This window comes from Thalia democratica, chromosome 7 (genome assembly GCF_965202585.1).
Source record: "Thalia democratica chromosome 7, ktThaDemo2.hap1.1, whole genome shotgun sequence".
In the NCBI taxonomy this organism is placed as follows: domain Eukaryota; kingdom Metazoa; phylum Chordata; class Thaliacea; order Salpida; family Salpidae; genus Thalia; species Thalia democratica.
In genome coordinates this window covers 60,477,869-60,490,184 of record NC_139171.1, presented here as the reverse complement: position 1 = coordinate 60,490,184, position 12,316 = coordinate 60,477,869, and positions in this window count along the sequence as shown.

Genomic DNA, 12,316 nt, shown 5'->3' with positions numbered 1-12,316 from the left:
AATATACCAAAATAACAACAGAAAGACATTTAAAATAAAGAAAACTAAAAAACCGTGCCTGGTATCAAAGAAATATGTTTAAACTAGTTCTGTTTCACCTTGATTTCCTGTTACCAGTTCAAAGCAAAACAAACTTTAATATCTGATAACATGTTTTTAAATACATTGAAAATTTATGACAACAATCAAAAAACTAAGCAATAATTTTTTTTTTCAAAATTATTTTAAAATCTCAAAACACATCAAAAAAGACTCAAAGCAGTCAAAAGGTATTTTAATTTACTTTAGTAGCAAATGCTTCTGGTGCACAACTTTTTTAGAAAATAGATGAAATTGTAAAATTCAGAAAATTATAAACCTTTAGAGGAGCATTTTAAAATATTCAACATTCATGACAAAATTATTTACTTTAAACATATTGAACAAAAGAAACAGCTAAGCTAAAATGCAAAAGTTTAAAAAAAAGTTTAAAAAGTTTCAAGTTTTTTTTGCCGTTAATTATCATACTGTTTATTATACTTTATAATTATTTTTATAGTAACCAAACTGAAGAACTTAACTTGAAAAATAAAATAAAATTGTTATTTTTTTGATTTTATAAAATATATTTCAAACTCCTTTCAATTTAGTTTAAATTATGCATAATAATTAATACTTGCTGTATGTTTTCAATTTATAAATACTTTGAGTTTTGCAATACTAAGATAAAATCTTTGTGACTCAACACTAGAATTTATAATTAAAACATTTGTTATAATATTAACCAGTAACAGAGTAATGTTGCAACAAAAAACTTTAATTGATATTTTAACTAAAACCCAAGTAAGTATCTATCTATTTTTCTTACTTTCAAGAGATGTTGTTGAAAAACACAAAATATCTGTTAACAGGGCCAAATGATTTTAAAAAATTTCTCCAGGTTTTCAAAACTTCCTCCAGGTTTTTAAAAGTACACACTTTTGGGTCTTAGAAAGATTGAAAACATTGAAAAGATACTGTATAGCTATATTAAATGTGTTTTAATAATAAAAAAATTTGATGATGACAAAAAAACTTTGATAGATCTTTGGTCTCAAATCTAAATTTTACTACTGAACATGTAAAAATTGTTAAAAATTCCCGATTTTTTGGCAACCCTGTGTTAAATTTTTTTTTAAAGTCTACAACTAAAATTCTAATTGAAACTTATTTTCAAAATCTTAACACACTTGACAATATTAAGCACAATTTTTATTTCTACTAAAATCACACATCATACCACTTTTTTTAGTTTAAGATTAATTTATTTAAAATTTTCTCCTTAATGTTCTTTTTATCTGGTCAAAAAATTATTGTTTAATTTTAGCTTAATTTTAGTTTAATTTTTCAATAAACATAGGTTTATCTTGGAAAAACAATGCAAACATTCTTTAATCTATACTTATTGTTTTTTTAGACTTTTAATGCTAAAACTTTCTTTAAATTTTTTCAAAAAGTTCAAAAATAGAAAGAAAAGTGAAAAAATTAAGCAGATCTAAGTTGTGCTGTTTTTAGAATGTCAATTATATTAAGGCTTTGGTAGACAAACTTTAATTAAAATTTTAGAAGCTGATATTTACAGATAGCTAATGTTTTTAAAAAATATCCCATAATGATTTTTTTTTTTGAAGATATTAATTTAAGAAAACCGTTAAAAAAAATATGTTTTATATTATTCAGGAGTTGATGAAATAATAAAGACGGTTGAAACTATTTTGATTCAAATGAAAAACAAATACTCTAGAATATTATCATCAGTATTTTTTGAAGTACTTACCTAGATTACTAAAAAAAAGTAACCTTTAGGGCACAGTTTTTTTTTTCTGTAGAACTAACTACCTTTTGCATCTACTTGTATTTGTAATTGGCTAAAAAAATAAAACATTTAAAGATAGTTCTGATATGGTGTGAGAGTTACATTATATCATTGTCATCAATGTAAGCACATTTGTTTATATATTTAAGATTAGAGAAATAAGTCTTGCTTGTTCTTTTACAATTTGATTAATTTAGTGTATTTTAATTTTATACTTTTTACAAAATTACAATTACATTGGTTTGTTTTATACATAGCATATGGAGAATAAAATAATTCTACCTCATTAAAAAATCTACCACCTATTCCCATAACCTATCAACTTCAAATTTTTAAGTGATACAGAAAAATCTAATGACAAGTTTTTATAAGCTTAAACATAAAATTTCTTACATTTATGGTTGACTCATTACAAAAATGTAAATGCTTGTCTAAATTTTAAAAATAAAACTGAACTGGTGTGAATTTTTTTTTACCAAATTTCACCAGTAGGTGGCAATTGTCATTAATAAAAAACACTTCCTTATGTTGTTTATTAAACAACAACAAAAAACTCAAAATAATTAGTTATAGGACCTTTTAGTTATCAATTTGCACACCACTTGGATACCTTTTAATGTCTTGTCCAGGACAAGGGTTGTTATTGAGACTGGGTTGCCTAAGGCTTTTTGTAAATTTGTTCCAGGTTTTCAGAATTTCTTCCAGGTTTTAAAAATTAAGTTTTTGATTAAAAAACTGTTTTAAATAGTTAAAAACATGAAAATATACTGTATAACAACTTTAAATGTGTTTTTTAATGAAAAAAAAATATATAATTTTATCATCTTTATGATAAATTTTTAGTATTTAATCAAAATTTTGTTACAAGACATGTAAAATAGTTTAAAACTTCAGGTTTTTTGCAGGGTTGCCAAAAGTTTTTGAGAATGTTCTTTCAAGGTTTCTGAAATTTTTCCAGGCAATATAAGTTTAATTGTTTGGGGCTATTTTAGTATAAATTTGAGTTTAAGGTAAAAACTATCTTAAATAGTACTGCAACATAGAAAAGAAATTGTATAGCTACTTTAAATATTTTTCAAAAAAAATTTGATGACTAATTTTTTTTTAATGATAAATTTTGTGTTTGATCAAAGTTTCATTACTTTACATGTAAATATTTTTTTAATCCAGGGTTTAAAATATTTTTATAAACTTTAAAGTTCTTTGAACCAAATTTTCAAACTCCAGGTTTTTTCAGGATTCCAAGTATTTTGGCTTGGCAACCCTGTTTTTTAGTGATTTTTGTTCTTAAATTTCCAGGTGTTTTCTTCCTAAATTATCAAACTCCAGTTTTCAAGGATTTCAATTTTTAAGAACCCTGTTTATAAAAAGGCTGAATTAAAGCTTCAACATTTTTTTTACAAAAATTAACATTAGCTCTGGTAAGAAACATTAAAGATTTTTTTTATGTACAAGTTATAAATCATCTTTTAAAATATGGACAGTTTTGTAAATTACAAGTTTTAATACAATCAAGGATTAAAATAAATTTAATATCCAATTTGATTTTTTTTTTTAATTGAATCTCTTTATTTAGAATCTATCTATTAAATAAGTATTGGTTAAGTGGAAAGTATTTTACACATTCAATTTTTAAATTTTTTATATAACAGATTATAATTAGTCGAGAAATAACTAAAATTCAAAACTGTTAAAATAACATTTTACTTGAACTACAAGAAAAATTTGTAGTAAACTTGAGGTTAACTGCTTAAGAAATAAAGAAAAAGAAAAAAAATTGGTGAATTTTCATAAAACATTGAGAAAGTAGACAATAACAAATTTACTATCAATGTAACCAATTTCAACAAAATAAATACTAGAAAAAGATAAATGAATTTTTCATACTCTATTTATAGTGATTTATAGTTAATATTTTTAACTTTATATAATAGCCAATTTTACTTTTAGTAAAAGGACTTTGGACTTCACCATAATGGCCTTAAATAACTTTAATGTTGAGTAGATAACATAAACATGGTATGCTTATATTTTCCATGTTAAGATATATCTTTTAGTTATGATACTCAAAAACAGGGTTACTTAAGGTTTTTTGAAGTTTTCTGCAGGTTCTGTAAAATACTTCCAGGTTTTTTGAGATCAAGTTTTATGGTCTATATTTAGTTTAGAATAAAATTAAAGATAAAATCTATAATTGTGTGACAAAATTGAAAGATACAAAATTTGTTTTAAAACATATAAAAAATTCAATATACAAAAAAAAATTATCTTTATGATAGATTTCTGTATAAAATTGAAATTTTATTGTATGTTAAAGTAGTACAAAGTTCTAGGTTTTTTAATTAATATTGTTTGAAATTTTAGTTTTTTTTTAATGATTTTTTTTTTTTTGCTTAAAATTTAAAATTCTCAGATTCCAGATATAATAGCAACCCTGCAGAAAAATTTTTTAATATAATTTTTTGTATATATGTCAACCACTGGGTTTCAATCTTACAACATACAACTCAGAGTTTTTAATGCCGCCATTAGGACAGTTACACCATAATGCCAGCAAAAAACTAGATTCTAAAAACAAAATGTTAAAAGAACTTAATAAAATTTTTGAACTTTTGGTAAAACAAAAAAAAACTAAGTATTTGTTAATAACTTTATGAATAGGAAAGAGAATGTTTTGATAGATTTCCATGAGTTATTCACTCAAGTACCTACAAAAAGCACTTAAATAATAATTTTAGTTACAGACCACTTTTTCTTAAATCATAAATAAGTTATTCATCTTCCAATGAATTGACAATATTTCAATATCAAAACAACATTTAAGTTTAATTCTTAGGATTAATAAATTTTTGTAATTGTTTATCACAAAGCCATCAGGCTACACAATTTACTGATCATATAATGAAAAAACTTATACAAACAAGATTTTAATTAATCAGGGTTACCACAGATCAAGCAGAAATATTTTTAACTTTTCTAAATCAAATACTTTTTAAAATCTACTTTTCAAAAACACAAAAAAAAAGACTTGAAAGATTGTAATTTATTCCAAAAACTCAATTAGACCTCAAAAAAAGCAGAATTGAGAAAGCAAAATTCTTTTTCACCAAAATGCAGTATTTGGTAATAATAAATACTTTTATTAAGAGCTTCATTACATAAAAGTTTATCAATTTTTTTTTTTTTTTTTTGTTCTTGCTGACTTTGGGGCAACTGTGTTTAATTAATAAACCTCAGCAGCTATGTCTTCACAACTATACACAATTAATAGAAATTACAATATGATCATATTTATCAATACTAAATTACAACAACACAAACAATGAAAAAGCTTAAGCAGATAAAATACAAAGCTAACTATGGTTTTGTATATATAAACCATTTAGTATAACAATTTAATAAACAACATTCTTTTTTTATTTTCTGGTAATATAAACTAATTTATATTTAACTTATGATATTTCAACTAAAAATTTTTTTAACAATTAAAAAAAAGGTTTTTGTATATATGATATTTAATTGAGTAGCAATTTCAAAACATAACTATTAATTTCTAGCCTAGGGGCATGAAGTTTTCCAAAAGTTCAGCAAGGTAGCTGATATTGATTGAAAATTAGCTTTTTTCAATAGATTTCAAAATTATAACTGATAAATGCAAAAGTTGCAACTTTGACAAAAGATTAAGTTTGTTAGATTCAAAATGGCTCATTTTTAAAAACAATTAATGAACGGCCCGGATGTAATTGTCATTTAAAAGGGACAAAATAACTCATTGACTCGTAATAACTTGAAATTAAAAACATGTTCTGTATCTCATGCGTATTTAAAAAAAACTAAAAATTAAACAACAAAGGGAAATACAAAAAAACCTAATTTATATATAAGAACTATATTTGAAAAAGATTTGATAAATCAACTATATACCTCGTTTGATTATCTAAACAAGTAAAACATTCTTTTGGTAATTATGCAAAACAATTCGAAGTGGTACTATTTTCCTTATTTACCAGTGGAGATCTTTTATTGTGATTTTAAAATTTAAAGGCAACTTAATAATACTCACTTGAAATGAAATACAAAATGCCTAAGATCATTTTATTACAGCCAGCTAGTTCAAATATATTCCAATTAGACCATTTTCAATTCAAATCCACTAATTACCATCTAAATCTAATTATGATAAAAGACTTTATTTGTAAGATAAGTTTCTTTTCAACTACCGTCCAATTTATATTACATCTTATGAAATCCTTTAGAAATAAGATAGCTTAAAATAATATATTACCTGACAATATACTTCAAATTTATTTCAAAACATAAAAACAGCAAATTTTACTTTTTATTTGCTTTTTATTTACTTAAAACTTAAGCTTATGGTAGTGCTGTTAAAAAAAAAGTTTCTATGTTTGCTTTTCACCAAATTCATCAATAATAGTCGCATGCAGTCTTAGTGTAAAAAAAACTATAGAATTTACGTTCTCCAAACTAACTGTTATATTTTTAGTTCATTAAAAAAAAACCTTTGAAATATTTGTTCACAAAACCTGGTGTATAAAATAACCTTTCTGTAAGCTAGTCGCACACCACGGATACCTTTTAAAATCTTGTTCATTTATAAAATTTAAAACCGAAAATTCTCTTAGTTTAAATTTTTCAGCTTGTGATACACACAATAAGTAAGAGCGCTAAAATGTGTAATAAAAGACAAAGAAAATAAATAGTTAAGAAGATAGTCGAAATAGTTTAATACCCTCTTCATCTTTTACAATGAAAAATAAAAATAAAACTTTTAATTAATCTAATATTAGTTACTAACTACTTACAACAACAACAACAACAACAACAAAAACTCTAGTTGTGGTATTTCTGCATGAATTAACTTTAAAAAGAGATTGACATTAGACTTCTGTTAACGTTTCAGGCTTTACTCAGCTTTTGCCGTTTTTATTTTATCAAAACATAACTCTTAGTTTTTTTATTCAAACTACTTTGTTTTAAAGCATAACTACTATATATTAAAGCTTTGAATAAGAAAAACGTATTAACCCATGAAGATATACTTTGCAAACAGTGTATCATTATTTAAAAATTAAATAGTTAAGAAGTTTACTACTGGCCTAACTTTTAATAAATTTATTTGTAAATGAAGGATTTTTTTACTCTTAATTAAAACCAAGAGTTATTTTAAATTTAAAAACTTTAGTTAGTTTGTACTTTTTATGGTTTTTAAATAGAAACAGAAACGTGTGAATGAAGCACACTTTACAAGTATTTATTTTTTTATTAGCTACTACATTTAGAAGTTATTGCATCTTAAAGTTCACTCTGTCATGATGATTCTATCAAAGCTTTAAGGTATATATTGTTAAGTTTTCAACCACATTAACTAAAACAGTATAAGTTTTTTTTTCTTTGTAGATAACGTCTATTCAAATAAAGTTATTTTTCAATAAAATTAATTTTGGTTTTGACGTTTAAACGATGTATATATTTTATATAGCAGCTAAGATATAAATTTCAAGATTATGTAGGTTTATTTTTGAAATTCTAAGTTAGTATAAAAAAAAACTAATTCAAATTGCATTTCTACAAAACAGAGAAGAGTTGCTGATAAAATGTGTAAATAGTAACTCTATCATTTTAATGTTACTCTAAAGTAATGATCTTTGAAATAATTTGTTTCGTAAATCTCGAAATTGTTAGTCGTTTCCATACCTTTACTATTGTAAATGCCTATCATTGTTTTACTTTTACTGCGAATTTAAACAATTTCATTCAATTTAATTCTTAATGGTTAGTAATTTTGTGAATACTTGAAAACAACTTTAAGTGTGCTATAATTTATGAATACAAATTACTAACATACACTAGTAAACTTTAATAAAAGAACAAAATATTATGAAAAAAAACATTAAAAAGCTAATTCTAACTAGAGAGTAAAGTTAAATTTTGTAAACACTTATATAATAGAAAGTGAGGCGTCTAATATTTTTTCAATCATCGTTTCTTATTTTTAGTATTGTAAAGGTCTTATAACTTGTTTAATATTATAAAAGTACTAGTTTATTTTTTAAGAAAAATTTTTAAGACATTCATTTAATTTATTAAGAATAAAAAACCATATTTTAATGTATTTAATAATTATAGTCTATAAAATATGTCTTTGAAAGGTTTAATTAAACTTAATCTTTAGTGCTATACCTACAATTTTAAGTAAATATTTATAATTACTTATCTCAATAGATAATAAATACATATGTAGTTGCTTGTAAAACAAACATCTACGATTTCAATTCCAGAGAGCAGTATTTGAATGTTAAAAAGTCTTAATTCTCGTAAGCAGCTGTAGCATAGCGGTTAAGAAACTGGTGAACGGTGATCGACAGTACCGGAGTTCGAGTCCTATGTACGGCAGATTTTGCTCGAAAAATTATCGAATTTGAATATATAAAGTCTGTTATGCAGCTCATAAACGGTTCGGCGTAGCCTTGTGGTTTAAAATTGTCCCCTGCAGCACTTCGGTGCAGTAGGTAGGGGGTTCGAAGCCGGTTGCAGCTCAAAACTTACTGGTAATACATCTAAACTTATCTCACCTAAGTATAATCAAGTGCGATGGAGTGTTTGAACTCATTCATTCCGTCGTGCTTCACTCTAACATTTGTATTTGCATGCTAACTTATGTATCTTACTTGTATAACTAACAAAAAGCTGTGACTCGGATTCGGGCTGTCATGAGGGGGTTTTCGGGTCGCCATAAAGTTCTGTCGGTGCTAGTGGCAACGCTGACGAGTGTTGTCAAGAGCATGGGTGGTAAAAAGTTTGGTGGGGTTAAACTACGTCGGATGTCTCTTAGGCAGAACTTTTGTAATTTTTATTTTCATTTGTTTCACTTCTTTGTAAAAGCGCTACTCTTAACTAATTTGTTGTCTTGTTTTAGTTTTCATCAATTAATAGCAATAATAACATCATAAATAATTAAATTATTTTTTAGGCTATATTAAACTATTATTATAACGATGTACAATTTCAAGAATAGAAATTTAGAAAGTAATAAAAATTTGTTATTTTGTTTTATGATTAAAAGAAACTTTTAATTAAAATTATGTTTCTTATACTCTTTTAATTGTTACCAAGTAAGCTAGAAAGTATTATGTTGTCTATTTGTTAATAAATAAGGGTTTTATTTTAAAAATAAAATTAAGTTACATTAAGATGTAGTGTATTTCAAACTAGATTAAAACATGTTTTTTAGGCTTTTAAAAATTTAATTACTTTTGGTTGTGGCAACTTTGTCATGGTAAACTTATTGAAATTTTTACTAAAAAATATATCCAAATAAAATGTTATTTTATTGTTGAATTAAATAAAAAATGTAACCCATACAAAATATACCTTTTTATTTATATTGAAATAGAATATACATCCTCAAGTAGTAAACTTCAAACTTTTTTTTATTTGAAACTATGATATGCAATTAATCTAATGTCATGTAATCTCAATTTTTACCGTTTAACTTTGAATGTTAAAGTTTTTCAACAATAATTTTATAGGTTTAACCACTAAGATTTATAAATGAATTTTAGCTTCGTATTAAGTTGACAAAACATTATATTATTAAGGTATTTTATTTAATCATAAATATAAGCTTTTTAAAGTTACTTATTAGCTTTTGAATAAAACAAAATTTTTAGTAGCTTTTGAAAATTATAAAACATTTATTGAACTGTTATACTACTATAAATAATTCTGATAACAAAGTATTTTAGTTTATAAATAAAAACTTAAAGTTAAATTAAAAAATAAATCGTTAAAGACATGATATAAGTGAAATATATCATAAGTATACCTTAATTTCAAGTTTATTAAAACAAAAAAGCTTTATTGACTTGTTTTTTCAGAAATATATGTATACTTTTAACTTGTTAAGTAGATTAAGTGCATTCCTAATTATAAAAACTGCAAAATTTTTTAGTTAGCCACCATTTGACATTGTTTTTAATTCTTTATTTTGTTACATATAATTTAAAACTTGATTGAATATTCTTTAGGACTAAATTTGTATTTTTTTAAATTGGTTAAAATCAAAAATTAAATAAAATTATGTCTACAATATTAAAACTCAAAAACAAGTAAAAAAAAACTTTTAAAACCTAACTTAACTCAGAATAAACCGTTTAAAGTTATATTATATTTATACTTCTTATGAATTTATTACTTTAATATTTTAATTTTATAAATCTGTGTTTTTAGAACTAAAGGCAAAGTATTAATAATCAGTAAATGTTATATAATATTGTTTACGTTTATATCAAAAAAGATAATCTTTTGTTATAAACTTCAAACTATATTGTTTAATAAAAATCATTTTGTAATCTTTGTTTAGTCCTATTCAATTCTTTATTTATTTTTTTTAATTAAAAAAAGTTACTAATGAAAATAAAAAACTTATTAGTTATCTTTATTAATACTTTGTGATAAAAAAACTCTCTTAATATTAAACACTTACAGGATGATACAATTGTAATAATTGTAGATTTTTATTTAATTTTAATGATTATAGTTACATTTACTTGGATAAACAATAATACAATTTTAATTAACTTTAAAGTTAAAAGTTTTGGAAATGAAGTACAAGATAGATATTCACTTTCAAAAGTTTGTAATTTTGTAGCCTTTTAAAAAAATATGTAACACATTTGCACTTTAGAAAGTTTTTACATGTCGATACAACTTTTACAGTACAATTTAACCATGTTTTACATGATTAAATTGTACTAAGTTTCCGCAAAAAAGTTAAGTAATTCCTTTAATTCAACTAAGTGACATATAAAATTTTCTAAAAATAAAAAATTGCCATATTTAAAATAAAGGTGACTAAACTACAAACTTTTCAAAGTAAATAATCATCTTATACTTTAAGAAAAGGACAGTCGCACGTCGCTCTTTCGCTGCTTTATTTATTTTTTGTAGTGTTTCTTGAGAATAAACTAGGGTTTACATTATTATTTTATATACAATAAAACTCACAGTCTACCCTTATTAGTTTTCCAAGTAGTTATCCCACAATAAAAGTGTTAAGTACGGTATAGCCAATAAACCACTTGTTTTAAAAAACACAACTAGACAATTGTTTAAAAAAGTAAAAAACATGATTAAGAAATAACAACTTTTCAATTAATATCTAAGATGAAACATTTAATATCTAAAAAACTACCGTTTTAAATAAGTGAATTGTTTGACGTTAGTAGTTGAATATTTATTTCTAGTATTTTATCTTGTTATTAATATCTTATTTTTATTATTATCTAAGAAATTTTTTTTAATAATGTTAAAAATATTGTCTATATTTAAGTTGGAAACGTAGAAAAAAAATGTTTATATACAAAAGAATTAAATCTACATAGAACAGCTGAAAGTTGAAAAAAAAAACTATCAATTAAGACAAAACTTAAAACATTTGATTTATAACATCAATTAAAATATTTAAGAAGTAATTTAAAATCTTAGTATATAAAATAAAATTTTTTTATGAAATTTATCTTATTGTAAATGCTAAGAGCTAAAACATCTTTTAAATTTAAGCGAATATCAACAAATATATTGAAAGCAATTAGCTACATTTTTATCCCAGTCCATTTTTTGTATTCATTCGGTGAGATAATGGATTTTGTTGCTTCTTTCTAAAGGTTTATTTTGGCTTCACGAAGTGTAATGATGGATCTTTCAACAAATCTTTCTCTGATCTTTTCAAGTGTACTTTCAAAAAATTTGAAAGCTTCAAATAAATAAGTTTGAGCTTCATTATTAAGATAACCTTTAGTTTAATTTTTATTGTTGTTTCGTTTAATTATCTCCGATGAAATACAGGATGACTAAAACATAATTTGAAAAAGACTCTGGTATATTTTTGTTCAATTTATTCTTAAATACACGTACACCTTAACCAAACCAGACTAATAAATGTTCCAAACAAATCTTCTTTCGTATCATATAAGTATTTATTTAAATGTGGACACTTAAAATGAAGTTGTTATATAAAAAATATAGAATAAATATGTTTAATGTTTCCGATAACTTTAATTTTTTTTATATCGATGACAGTTAATAAACTTAAAAATAAATAATGATCACAACTGGTTTTATTAAAGCTTATTTTTTTTTATATAACAACTTCTTATATAGATATAATAAATATGATAAATAAGATATAATATAATAAATTTTTTATATAGATAGTTTATATACTATTTATTTTATCAAAATTAAAAGTCTGTAAGACTATCTATATGTTAAGCGATATTTTTTTTTTGATCTTTTGTTTGAAACAGTAGTAAACGAAAGATTTATAATGTTTATGAAATTAAGTCTAGAGGAACGATGACCTTTATCAATAAAAAAACTGCTTTAACTATCAATTGGCAAGTCACTATATAACTTCAAGCCTATAATAGTAAGAAAATAACAAAACAAAATTTTTTTATT